The following is a 13519-nucleotide window of genomic DNA, read 5'->3' on the forward strand; positions in this document are numbered from 1 at the left end:
TGGAATCAAAGGTGAATTGAATTTAGCTACTTTAAGACCTAAAAAGCATGTTTTCACTCTTAAGCACAATTAAGGGAGAAGTTATAAAACCATGCTATTTCAATGGATAAATGTGGGTAAAAGGTGATAAAATCCCCTAAAATCAATACAATAAACTACAAATGGGGTTTATCAGTCGTCAGGGTGGCCGGGCACTGTGAAAGCCCCGGAGCTCACCCCCAAAATATTCACTAGTGAGGGTGATGGATATGGATCATGATTATGATCAAATTTATTGAGTATAACTCGAGTTGAGGAGACACGACAAAGGGATAGTCCAATGGTTAGCTACCAGGACTTGTCGGGTTGGCTCTATACCGACAGATGATATCATCAGCCATTAGGGACAGGCATTCATCATATGCATACTATGTGAATTGATTGAGATCGCCTATTTGACTGCATATTACTTGCTATTTGTCTAAATGCCTTACTTGTTCCTATTTATATATCTCTTGTCTGATATAACTGTGTTTACTATATTATACTCCTGCTGGTGGTTGGGAGGTTTGAAGAAATTGGAAAGGGAAGTTATAAGACCTAAAAAGCATGTTTTTACTCTTAAGCACAATTAAGGGAGAAGTTATAAAACCATGCTATTTCAATGGATAAATGTGGGTAAAAGGTGATAAAATCCCCTAAAATCAATACAAGATAAACCCTACAAATGGGGTTTATCAACCTCCCCACACTTAAACCAAGCATGTCCTCATGCTTAAACTAAGAATGAAGTAAGGGTATCGCATTTATTCAATGGAAACTAACTAAATACAATCTACCTATATGCAACTATCTACATAAATACAATTGCTTGGTCAAAATAAATCAATTCCTAAGAATACATATATAAGCACAAGGGCCAAAGGTATTAACAACCATGCCAAACCACAATTGAGTTGAGCTATTAAATATTTTTACAAACTTGCATGAAAGGAGATGATCATAGGTGGAAACATGTAATTGAGCATCAAACCCTCACCGGATGTATTTGCACTCTATTCGCTCAAGTGTTTAGGGTTGATTCACTCAATTCTCTTCTAATAATGCTTTCCAAGATTTGTTTTCCATCTAACAATCAACATTTATTCCATGCATGCATACAATTATCATGAGGTCTTTTCTTTAGGTTGTAATGGGGTAAGGGTCAAGGTAGGATACATATTTGGTCAAGTGGACTTGAAATTTGAATCTTTGATTAACCTAGACTTCCCACCTAACCTATGACAACCTATGCAATTTAAGTTCTAACCTAACTACCCATTCTACTCACTTTTTCACATACTCATGCATTTTCTTTTTCTTTTCACAACACTTATGCATTGATCTTATTGAGCTTCGCTTTGGGGCATTTTGTCTCCCTTTTTATTATTTTTCTTCTTTTTTATTTCTTTTTCTATTTTTTTTCTTTTCTATATTATTTTTTTCTTTTCTTTTTCTTTTGTTCTTCTCATTTTTTTTCTTTCTATATATACAAGAACCTCAAAGCATAAGGTTTTTACATTTGATCAATACATGAGTATGTACCCAATTCCCAATATTTTCAATAACAATACAAAACTACCTTTTTATTCCCCCAATGTCCCAAGATTCCCACACTTGAATGATACTCACATACACTAGCCTAAACTAATCAAAGATCCAAATAAGGACTTTTATTGTTTTCCGCTTTAAGGCTTGTAATGTGCTAAAATAAGAATAGGTGGGTTAAGCGTAGGCTCAAATTGGCTAACAATGGAAGATAAAAGGTAAGACTATTTGGATAAGTGAGCTAATAAAATGATGGCCTCAATCATATAAATGCATGAATACACAAAATAATGGACATAAAGAATAAAACAAATCAAAGATTACATTCATAGAAAGAGAATAATGCACACAAGAAGGAAAAATAAGTGATTATAAGATGTAACCACACCATTAGGCTCAAGTCTCACTTGCTTGTGTTCTTAGCTCAAAAATATGATCCACAAGATATATAATTCAAGCAAGTTTAATGAAAAGTTTTCACTCAAATCAATTGGTGCCCTATAGATAGAAATCCTTGAAAAATTTCATTATTTTGACTAAGCTTATTGTGTATACATATGCATATGCAAAAATTAAGAAAATGCAAGTAAAAATTCTAAAATGCAAGTAAAAATCCTAAAATCCTAGAATGAAATGCAAAAGTGTTGGAATTAGAAACTTGTCACCCAAAATCGCCGACCGGTCGGACGACCTCCCCACACTTAAAAGTTTGCACCGTCCTCGGTGCACTCAAAGATGAGTAAGGGGGTACGGCGACTCTCCGGGTTGCTGCGTGTTCTTAGTCTTGCTTCCATGTTTGCTTGTGGTGCATTCATAATAAAAATAAAAAATATAACACCATAAGATGAGAAGATATAAAAGCAAGGAAGCATACATTGTTGGAATGAGGTAGATCACTAGAAATGAGTGAGTGAATTAGTGTGACATTGATGACAAATAGATGTGTGAATTCTAAATTGCGCGGTTTAGAACACACATTAGCATAAAAGTTATGTCACAAAAGAAGCATGCACTTTACTCATTCTAGTATGCTTGAGATGCTTTAAGTGAACTTGTAAGGTAAAACAAGCATTAAAGAAGCATGAAAGCATTCAAGTCAGACACATATGGATGCATATGATCATGAAATACAATACATTAAGGTAAATGCTCAACATCATCCATCAAGAGGTTGTCTAATCGAGAAAAAGGATTCAAATCACATGATGGCTAGCTACAACATGCAATTCAAAAGAGTTATAAGCTCGAAGGCAATTCTCATCACTTGGTATTTGTCAAAAGGTAGGCATGAAGAACTCAAAACCAAGTAGCAAAATATAACCTCAATCATAGAATCCAACAAAGATTATAAACATAGTGATGTTAAGAAAACATCCCTTTTTAATACTCAGCAGCAATAACGGTAAACAAGAATAGCAATCCAACACTTACAATGAGAAAGAGAAAATGAAATGAAAACTAACTAAAACTAACTAAGCAACTAACTAACTAACTAACTAACCAACAAACTAACTAATAACTAACTAAAATAAATGGTTATCAATGGTGTTTGGAAGTGTTGGATGGGGGGTAGGAAAAGGAAAGAAATAGAAATAAGAAAGGAAAGGGAATGCTTGAAATAAGGGAATTCGCGCGTATGCACGCATGGCGCGCGCGCGCGGATGGTGGTGCGATGGATACGATGCATCTGCGTACATGATGTGTCAGCGTCGATGGCTTATTCTGAGAGTGGCGCGTAAGCGGCAGGTGCGCGTACAAGCAAATAGGTTTGTGCCAAAGGCACAACATTGGCGCGGCGCATGCACAACTCTCTGGAAAATGCATGGAGGGTGGAACTTCTCAATCCACGCGTACGCACGCATGGCGCGCTCGCGTGGATGGTCCAAAATGCTTGATGCACGCGTACACACGCAGTGCGCGTACGCGTGGATGGTGCTCTGTTTTTCAAATTTTTTTTATGTTTTTGCACCAATCCAAGCATTTCAAACCTCCAAACAGCTACCAAAACACCATAAAACCTTATTTAACATACTAAACGACGAATTAAACTCAACTAACAAAACAAAACATGAAATTAAACTAATTCTACCAAATATTTACAAAAGAGAAAATGAAAAGATTTTACCATGGTGGGGTGTCTCCCACCTAGCACTTTTATTTATTGTCCTTAAGTTGGACTTATGGGGAGCTTCTCTCAAGGTGGCTTGTGCTTGTACTCATCTTGGAACTTCCACCAATGCTTGGACTTCCAATAAGCTCCATTATTCAAGATTAATATCTCCAAGCTTTGATGGAGTTCTTCACAAACCATGGGCTCCCAATGTTATCCTCATGTGTTCCCGGATCCCATATTTGTCTTCACACCCATCTCCAAGTTGATTATCATTAATCCATGTGGGTGGTGAGCAAGGTGAATTCTCAACAAAGTGACCAAACATCCTTCTAGACCCATGTACTCTAGTTATACACCAACCTTTGCTATCAAGCTTTGGACATGTGACCATAGTGAACCTAGAATGATGCTTCCAACCACTAACCATCTCTTTTTTACTCTTAAAGCCACTAATTTTTCTAAGTTGACCATCCGTCTCAAGCAAACCATATTCAAGGGGAATAACAAAGCTTAAGTATAAGGAATTTACCCACTTGAATGAGAGAATGAATGGTGGTGGCTTGGGGAGAGGTATCTCAAATGTGCTTGCAAGCTCTACTCCCTTGTTTTCTTCCTTGTCAATCTCCACCTCTTGAAAACTTTCTTCAATTTCAATCCTTTGTTCATCAATTTCGTCTACTTCTTCTCCATCACTCAAGTCATAAATGGGAGGTTGAGAGAAATCTACCTCCACATCACTTTCAAATTCATTGGGAGAAGGTTCTTCAAATTCAAAGGAGTCTTCACTAAGAAGATTGGATGCATGATCTTCATCACCAAGGGAACTCAATTCTTGCTTCATTCTCTCCAAGTCTTCATATAGAATATGCCTCGGAGGTTGTGCACATTCCTCCTCAACATCAAATTTACTCTTCTTGGAGGGATTTTCTTTGATTTTAGCTTCTCATGGAAGTTCCGCATCTCCTAAGTCTTCAACAACTTCTTCCTTTTCTTCAATAATCATAGGCTTCTCCAATTGTTCTAATACAAAATGGCATTCCTCATTTTCCACCGGAGTTTCCAATCTCTCCTTCATGCTATGCTCTTTAATCGATTATCCACATGTGACCATGGGAGTGTGGTGCGCAAAATTGTGATCACTACACAACTTTGCACAACTAACCAGCAAGTGCACTGGGTCGTCCAAGTAATACCTTACGTGAGTAAGGGTCGATCCCACGGAGATTGTCGGTATGAAGCAAGCTATGGTCACCTTGTAAATCTTAGTCAGGCATACTCAAATGGGTATAGTGATATACGAATAAAGCATAAAGATAAAGATAGAGGTACTTATGTAATTCATTGGTAGGAACTTCAGATAAGCGTATGAAGATGCTTTCCCTTCCGTCTCTCTGCTTTCCTACTGTCTTCATCCAATCCTTCTTACTCCTTTCCATGGCAAGCTTATGTAGGGTTTCACCGTTGTCAGTGGCTACCTCCCATCCTCTCAGTAAAAATGTTCCTATGCTCTGTCACAGCATATGGCTAATCAGCTGTCGGTTCTCGGTCAGGCCGGAATAAAATCCATCGATTCTTTTGCGTCTGTCACTAACACCCCGCCTGCTAGGAGTTTGAAGCACGTCACAGTCATTCAATCATTGAATCCTACTCAGAATACCACAGACAAGGTTAGACCTTCCGGATTCTCTTGAATGCCGCCATCAGTTCTTGCCTATACCACGAAGACTCTGATCTCACGGAATGGCTGGCTCGTTTGTCAGGCGAGCACTCGGTTGTCAGGCAATCAACCATGCATCGTGTATCAGAAATCCAAGAGATAAACACTAGAGCCTCGTTTGCTTGTAGAACAAGAGTGGTTGTCAGTCACTTTGTTCATGAGTGAGAATGATGATAAGCGTCACATAATCATCACATTCATCATGTTCTTGGGTGCAAATGAATATCTTGGACAAAGAACAAGCGGAATTGAATAGAAGAACAATAGTAATTGCATTAATACTCGAGGTACAGCAGAGCTCCACACCTTAATCTATGGTGTGTAGAAACTCCACCGTTGAAAATACATAAGAACAAGGTCTAGGCATGGCCGTGAGGCCAGCCTCCCAATGATCTAAGAACTAGATGTCCAAAGATGATCTAGAGATCGAAAAATGATCAAAAGATGAAAATACAATAGTAAGAGGTCCTATTTATAAGAAACTAGTAGCCTAGGGTGTACAGAGATGAGTAAATGACATAAAAATCCACTTTCGGGCCCACTTGGTGTGTGCTTGGGCTGAGCAATGAAGCAATTTCGTGTAGAGACTCTTCTTGGAGTTAAATGCCAGCTTTGGTGCCAGTTTGGGCGTTTAACTCCCATTTAGGTGCCAGTTCCGGCGTTTAACGCTGGAATTTCTGTAGGTGACTTTGAACGCCGATTTGGGCCATCAAATCTTGGGCAAAGTATGGACTATCATATATTGCTGGAAAGCCCAGGATGTCTAGTTTCCAACGCCGTTGAGAGCGCGCCAATTGGGCTTCTGTAGCTCCAGAAAATCCACTTCGAGTGCAGGGAGGTCAGAATCCAACAGCATCTGCAGTCCTTTTGAGTCTCTGGATCAGATTTTTGCTCAGATCCCTCAATTTCAGCCAGAAAATACCTGAAATCACAGAAAAACACACAAACTCATAGTAAAGTCCAGAAAAGTGAATTTTAACTAAAAACTAATAAAAATATACTAAGAACTTAACTAAAACTACTAAAAACATACTAAAAACAATGCCAAAAAGGGTACAAATTATCCGCTCATCACAACACCAAACTTAAATTGTTGCTTGTCCCCAAGCACTGAAAATCAAATAAGATAAAAGAAGAGAATATACTATAGACTCCAAATTATCAATGAAACTTAGCTCCAAATTAGATGAGCGGGACTAGTAGCTTTTTGCCTCCAAACAGTTTTGGCATCTCACTTTATCCTTTGAAATTCAGAATGATTGGCTTCTTTAGGAACTCAGAATCCAGATAATGTTATTGATTCACCTAGTTAAGTATGATGATTCTTGAACACAGCTACTTATTGAGTCTTGGCCGTGGCCCAAAGCACTCTGTCTTCCAGTATTACCACCGGATACATACATGCCACAGACACATAATTGGGTGAACCTTTTCAGATTGTGACTCAGCTTTGCTAAAGTCCCCAATTAGAGGTGTCCAGGGTTCTTAAGCACACTCTTTTTGCCTTGGATCACAACTTTATTTCTTTCTTTTTCTCTTTCTCCTCTTTTTTTTTTCGTTTTTCGTTTTTTTTTGTATTCACTGCTTTTTCTTGCTTCAAGAATCATTTTTTTATGATTTTTCAGATCCTCAGTAACATGTCTCCTTTTTCATCATTCTTTCAAGAGCCAACAATTTTAACATTCATGAACAACAAATTCAAAAGACATATGCACTGTTCAAGCATACATTCAGAAAACAAAAAGTATTGTCACCACATCAAACTAATTAAGCTAGTTTTAAAGATGAATTCGAAATCCTGTACTTCTTGTTCTTTTGTATTAAAAACAGTTTTCTTTTAAGAAAGGTGATGGATTCATAGGACATTCATAACTTTAAGGCATAGACACTAAGACACTAATGATCATAAGACACAAACATAGCCAAACATAAGCATGAAAATTTCGAAAAACAGAAAATAAAGAACAAGGAGATTAAAGAACGGGTCCACCTTTAGTGATGGTGGTTCTTTCTTCCTCTTGAAGATCCTATGGAGTGCTTGAGCTCCTCAATGTCTCTTCCTTGTCTTTGTTGTTCCTCTCTCATGATTCTTTGATCTTCTCTAATTTCATGGAGGATGATGGAGTGTTCTTGGTGCTCCACCCTTAGTTGTCCCATGTTGGAACTCAGTTCTCCTAGGGAGGTGTTCAGTTGCTCCCAATAGTTTTGTGGAGGAAAGTGCATCCCTTGGGGTATCTCAGGGATCTCATGATGAGTGGGGTCTCTTGTGTGCTCCATCCTTTTCTTAGTGATGGGCTTATCCTCATCAATGGGGATGTCTCCCTCTATGTCAACTCCAACTGAATAACAGAGGTGACAAATGAGATGAGGAAAGGCTAACCTTGCTAGGGTAGAGGACTTGTCCGCCACCTTATAGAGTTCTTGGGCTATAACCTCATGAACTTCCACTTCTTCTCCAATCATGATGCTATGAATCATGATGGCCCGGTCTAGAGTAACTTCGGACCGGTTGCTAGTGGGAATGATTGAGCGTTGGATAAACTCCAACCATCCTCTAGCCATGGGTTTGAGGTCATGCCTTCTTAATTGAACCGGCTTCCCTCTTGAATCTTTCTTCCATTGTGCGCCCTCTTCACATATGACTGTGAGGACTTGGTCCAACCTTTGATCAAAGTTGACCCTTCTAGTGTAAGGATGTTCATCTCCTTGCATCATGGGCAAGTTGAATGCTAACCTTACATTTTCCGGACTAAAATCCAAGTATTTCCCCCGAACCATTGTAAGATAATTCTTTGGATCCGGGTTCACACTTTGATCATGGTTCTTGGTGATCCATGCATTGGCATAGAACTCTTGAACCATCAAGATTCCGACTTGTTGAATGGGGTTGGTAAGCACTTCCCAACCTCTTCTTCGGATCTCATGCCGGATCTCTGGATATTCACCCTTTTTGAGTGAAAAGGGGACCTCGGGGATCACCTTCTTCAAGGCCACAACTTCATAGAAGTGGTCTTGATGCACCCTTGAGATGAATCTATCCATCTCCCATGACTCGGAGGTGGAAGCTTTTGCCTTCCCTTTCCTCTTTCTAGAGGTTTCTCCGGCCTTGGATGCCATAAATGGTTATGGAAAAACAAAAAGCAATGCTTTTACCACACCAAACTTAAAAGATTTGCTCGTCCTCGAGCAAAAGAAGAAAGAAGAGAGTAGAAGAAGAAGAAATGAGGAAGAATGGAATGGCTTTTGTGTTCGGCCAAAGAGGGGGAGAAGTGGTGTTTAGGTTGTGTGAAAATGAAGGGGTGAAGAAGGATATATATAGGAGAGGGGGGCTCATGGTTCGGTCATGTATGGGTGGGTTTGGGAGGAAAAGTGGTTTGAATTTGAATGGTAAGGTAGATGGGGTTGGTGGGGATCCTGTGGGGTCCACAGATCCTGTGGTGTCAAGGAAAGTCATCCCTGCACCAAATGGCATTCAAAATCACGTTTTGAGCCATTTCTGGCGTTAAACGCCGGGCTGGTGCCCTTTTCTGGCGTTTAACGCCAGTCTGGTGCCCCTTTCTGGCGTTAAACACCCAGAATGGTGCCAGACTGGGCGTTAAACGCCCAACTGCTAGCCTCACTGGCGTTTAAACGCCAGTGGGTTCTTTCTCCAGGGTGTGCTGTTTTTCTTCCTGTTTTTCATTCTGTTTTTGCTTTTTCAATTGATTTTGTGTCTTCTTATGATCATCAACCTACAAAAAACATAAAATAACAAAAGAAAATAGATAAAATATAACATTGGGTTGCCTCCCAACAAGCGCTTCTTTAATGTCAGTAGCTTGACAGATAGCTCTCATGGAGCCTCACATTTTCTCAAAGCAATGTTGGAACCTCCGAACACCAAACTTAGAGTTTGAATGTGGGGTTCAACACCAAACTTAGAGTTTGGTTGTGGCCTCCCAACACCAAACTTAGAGTTTGACTGTGGGGGCTCTGTTTGACTCTGAATTGAGAGAAGCTCTTCATGCTTCCTCTCCATGGTGACAGAGGGATATCCTTGAGCCTTAAACACAAAGGATTCTTCATTCACTTGAATGATCAGTTCACCTCCATCAACATCAATCACAGCCTTTGCTGTGGCTAGGAAGGGTCTGCCAAGGATGATGGATTCATCCATGCACTTCCCAGTCTCTAGGACTATGAAATCAGTAGGGATGTAATGGTCTTCAACTTTTACCAAAACATTCTCTACAAGTCCATGAGCTTGTTTTCTTGAGTTGTCTGCCATCTCCAGTGAGATTCTTGCAGCTTGTACCTCAAAGATCCCTAGCTTCTCCATTACAGAGAGAGGCATGAGGTTTACACTTGACCCTAAGTCACACAGAGCCTTCTTGAAGGTCATGGTGCCTATGGTACAAGGTATGGAAAACTTCCCAGGATCTTGTCTCTTTTGAGGTAATTTCTGCCTAGACAAGTCATCCAGTTCTTTGGTGAGCAAAGGGGGTTCATCCTCCCAAGTCTCATTTCCAAATAACTTGTCATTTAGTTTCATGATTGCTCCAAGGTATTTAGCAACTTGCTCTTCAGTGACATACTCATCCTCTTCAGAGGAAGAATACTCATCAGAGCTCATGAATGGCAGAAGTAAATCCAATGGAATCTCTATGGTCAATTTGAGCCTCAGATTCCCATGGTTCCTCAATAGGAACTCAGTAGAGGCTAGTGCACGTCCATTGAGGCCTTCCTCAGTGGCGTTCACTGCCTCTCCTTCCTCTCCAAATTCGGCCATGTTGATGGCCTTGCACTCTCCTTTTGGATTTTCTTCTGTATTGCTTGGAAGAGTACTTGGAGGGAGTTCAGTAATTTTCTTGCTCAGCTGTCCCACTTGTGCCTCCAAATTCCTAATGGAGGACCTTGTTTCAGTCATGAAACTTTGAGTGGATTTGATTAGATCAGAGACCATGGTTGCTAAGTCAGAGGGGTTCTGCTTAGAATTCTCTGTCTGTTGCTGAGAAGATGATGGAAAAGGCTTGCTATTGCTAAACCTGTTTCTTCCACCATTATTGTTGTTGAAACCTTGTTGAGGTTTCTCTTGATTCTTCCATGAGAAATTTGGGTGATTTCTCCAAGAAGAATTATAGGTGTTTCCATAGGGTTCTCCTAGGTAATTCACCTCTTCCATTGAAGGGTTCTCAGGATCATAAGCTTCTTCTTCAGATGAAGCATCCTTAGTACTACTTGGTGCATTTTGCATTCCAGACAGGCTTTGAGAAATCAAATTGACTTGTTGAGTCAATATTTTATTCTGAGCCAGTATGGCATTCAGAGTATCAATCTCAAGAACTCCTTTCTTCTGACTAGTCCCATTGTTCACAGGATTCCTTTCAGAAGTGTACATGAATTGGTTATTTGCAACCATTTCAATTAGCTCTTGAGCCTCTGTAGGCGTCTTCTTCAGATGAAGAGATCCTCCAGCAGAGCTATCCAAAGACATCTTGGACAGTTCAGAGAGACCATCATAGAAAATACCTATGATGCTCCATTCAGAAAGCATGTCTGAGGGACACTTTCTGATCAATTGTTTGTATCTTTCCCAAGCTTCATAGAGGGATTCACCATCCTTTTGTCTGAAGGTTTGGACTTCCACTCTAAGCTTACTCAATTTTTGAGGTGGAAAGAACTTTGCCAAGAAGGCATTGACTAGCTTTTCCCAAGAGTCCAGGCTTTCTTTAGGTTGAGAGTCCAACCATATTCTAGCTCTGTCTCTTACAGCAAAAGGGAATAGCATTAGTCTGTAGACTTCAGGGTCAACCCCATTAGTCTTGACTGTGTCACAAATTTGCAAGAATTCAGCTAAAAACTGATGAGGATCTTCTAATGGAAGTCCATGGAACTTGCAATTCTGTTGCATTAGAGAAACTAATTGAGGCTTAAGCTCAAAGTTGTTTGCTCCAATGGCAGGGATAGAGATGCTTCTCCCATAGAAGTCGGGAGTAGGTGCAGTAAAGTCACCCAGCACCTTCCTTGCATTGTTGGCATTGTTGTTGTTTTCGGCTGCCATGTCTTCTTCTTTGAAGAATTCGGTCAGGTCCTCAACAGAGAGTTGTGCCTTAGCTTCTCTTAGCTTTCGCTTCAAGGTCCTTTCAGGTTCAGGGTCAGCTTCAACAAGAATGCCTTTGTCTCTGCTCCTGCTCATATGAAAGAGAAGAGAACAAGAAAATGTGGAATCCTCTATGTCACAGTATAGAGATTCCTTGAGGTGTCAGAGGAAGAAGAAAGATAGAAGACAGAAGTAGAAAATTCGAACTTATCAAAGAAGATGGAGTTCGAATTTTGCATTAAGGAATAGTGTTAGTCCATAAATAGAAGGATGTGGGAAGAAGGGAAGTGATTTTCGAAAATTAAGTAAAGATTTTTGAAAACATTTTTGAAAAACACTAATTGATTTTCGAAAATAAGAGTGGGAAAGAAATCAAGTGATTTTTGAAAAAGATTTTGAAATTAGAAGTCAAAAAGATTTGATTAAAAACTATTTTGAAAAAGATGAGGTTAAGAAGATATGATTGGTTTTAAAAAAGATGTGATTGAGAAAATATGATTTGAAAACAATTTAAAAAAAAATTTGAAAAAATTAATGACTTGCCTAACAAGAAAAGATATGATTCAAACATTAAACCTTTCTCAACAGAAAAGGCAACATACTTGAAATGTTCAATCAAATCATTAATTGTTAGCAAGTATCTTTGAAAAAGGAAAGAAATTGATTTTGAAAACATTTGATTGAAAAGATATGATTTGAAAAAGATTTGATTTTGAAAAACTTTGAAAACTTGAAAAAAAAATTGATTTGAAAACAAAATCCTCCCCCTTGTGCCATCCTGGCGTTAAACGCCCAGAATGGTGCACATTCTGGCGTTTAACGCCCAAAATACTACCCTTTTGGGCGTTAAACGCCCAACCAGGTACCCTGGCTGGCGTTTAAACGCCAGTCTGTCCTTCTTCACTGGGCGTTTTGAACGCCCAGCTTTTTCTGTGTAATTCCTCTGCTGCATGTTCTGAATCTTCAATTCTCTGTATTATTGACTTGAAAAGACACAAATTAAAAATATTTTTGGATTTTTTTTATAATCAAAATGCAACTAAAATCAAATAACAATGCATGCAAGACACCAAACTTAGCAGTTTGTATACTACTGATACTAATGAGAATGCATATGAGACACACAAAACACTCAAGTCCAGAGAATTCAAAGATCAGAGTAAGAAATAATCAAGAATTACTTGAAGATCCTTAAGACACATGAATGAATGCATGCAATTGACACCAAACTTAAGATGAGACACTAGACTCAAACAAGAAACATAAAATATTTTTGGTTTTTATGATTTTGTATTTTTTTTTGTGCTTTTTTTTTCGAAAATTAAGTGAAAAAGATATCAAAATTCTTAATGAGAATTCCAGGAATCATGCAATGTTAGTCTAAAGCTTCAGTCTAAAGGAATTAGACATGGCCAGCCAAGCTTCAGCAGGACATTGCATTCAAGAGCTAAATTGATGATAATCAATCAGCTTTGGTGATGATAGGAACATCACCTTGAAACACTAGAATTCATTCTTAAGAACTCTGAAGAAAAATACCTAATCTAAGCAACAAGATGAACCGTCAGTTGTCCATACACAAAACAATCCCCGGCAACGGCGCCAAAAACTTGGTGCGCGAAATTGTGATCACTACACAACTTTGCACAACTAACCAGCAAGTGCACTGGGTCGTCCAAGTAATACCTTACGTGAGTAAGGGTTGATCCCACGGAGATTGTCGGTATGAAGCAAGCTATGGTCACCTTGTAAATCTTAGTCAGGCAGACTCAAATGGGTATAGTGATATACGAATAAAGCATAAAGATAAAGATAGAGGTACTTATGTAATTCATTGGTAGGAACTTCAGATAAGCGTATGAAGATGCTTTCCCTTCCGTCTCTCTGCTTTCCTACTGTCTTCATCCAATCCTTCTTACTCCTTTCCATGGCAAGCTTATGTAGGGTTTCACCGTTGTCAGTGGCTACCTCCCATCCTCTCAGTGAAAATGTTCCTATGCTCTGTCACAGCATATGGTTAATCAGCTGTCGGTTCTCGGTCAGG

At 39.2% G+C, this 13519-nt stretch overlaps 1 non-coding gene across 1 annotated transcript; it reads left to right on the plus strand.

The window, feature by feature from the left end:
* The first annotated feature begins 10923 nt into the window (after positions 1 to 10923).
* On the plus strand, positions 10924 to 11031 carry LOC130959186 (small nucleolar RNA R71). The gene has a single exon (XR_009078281.1). It is a non-coding gene; the product is annotated as a small nucleolar RNA R71 (small nucleolar RNA).
* The last annotated feature ends 2488 nt before the right edge of the window (positions 11032 to 13519 follow it).

This window comes from Arachis stenosperma, chromosome 10, assembly GCF_014773155.1.
Source record: "Arachis stenosperma cultivar V10309 chromosome 10, arast.V10309.gnm1.PFL2, whole genome shotgun sequence".
Lineage (NCBI taxonomy): Eukaryota > Viridiplantae > Streptophyta > Magnoliopsida > Fabales > Fabaceae > Arachis > Arachis stenosperma.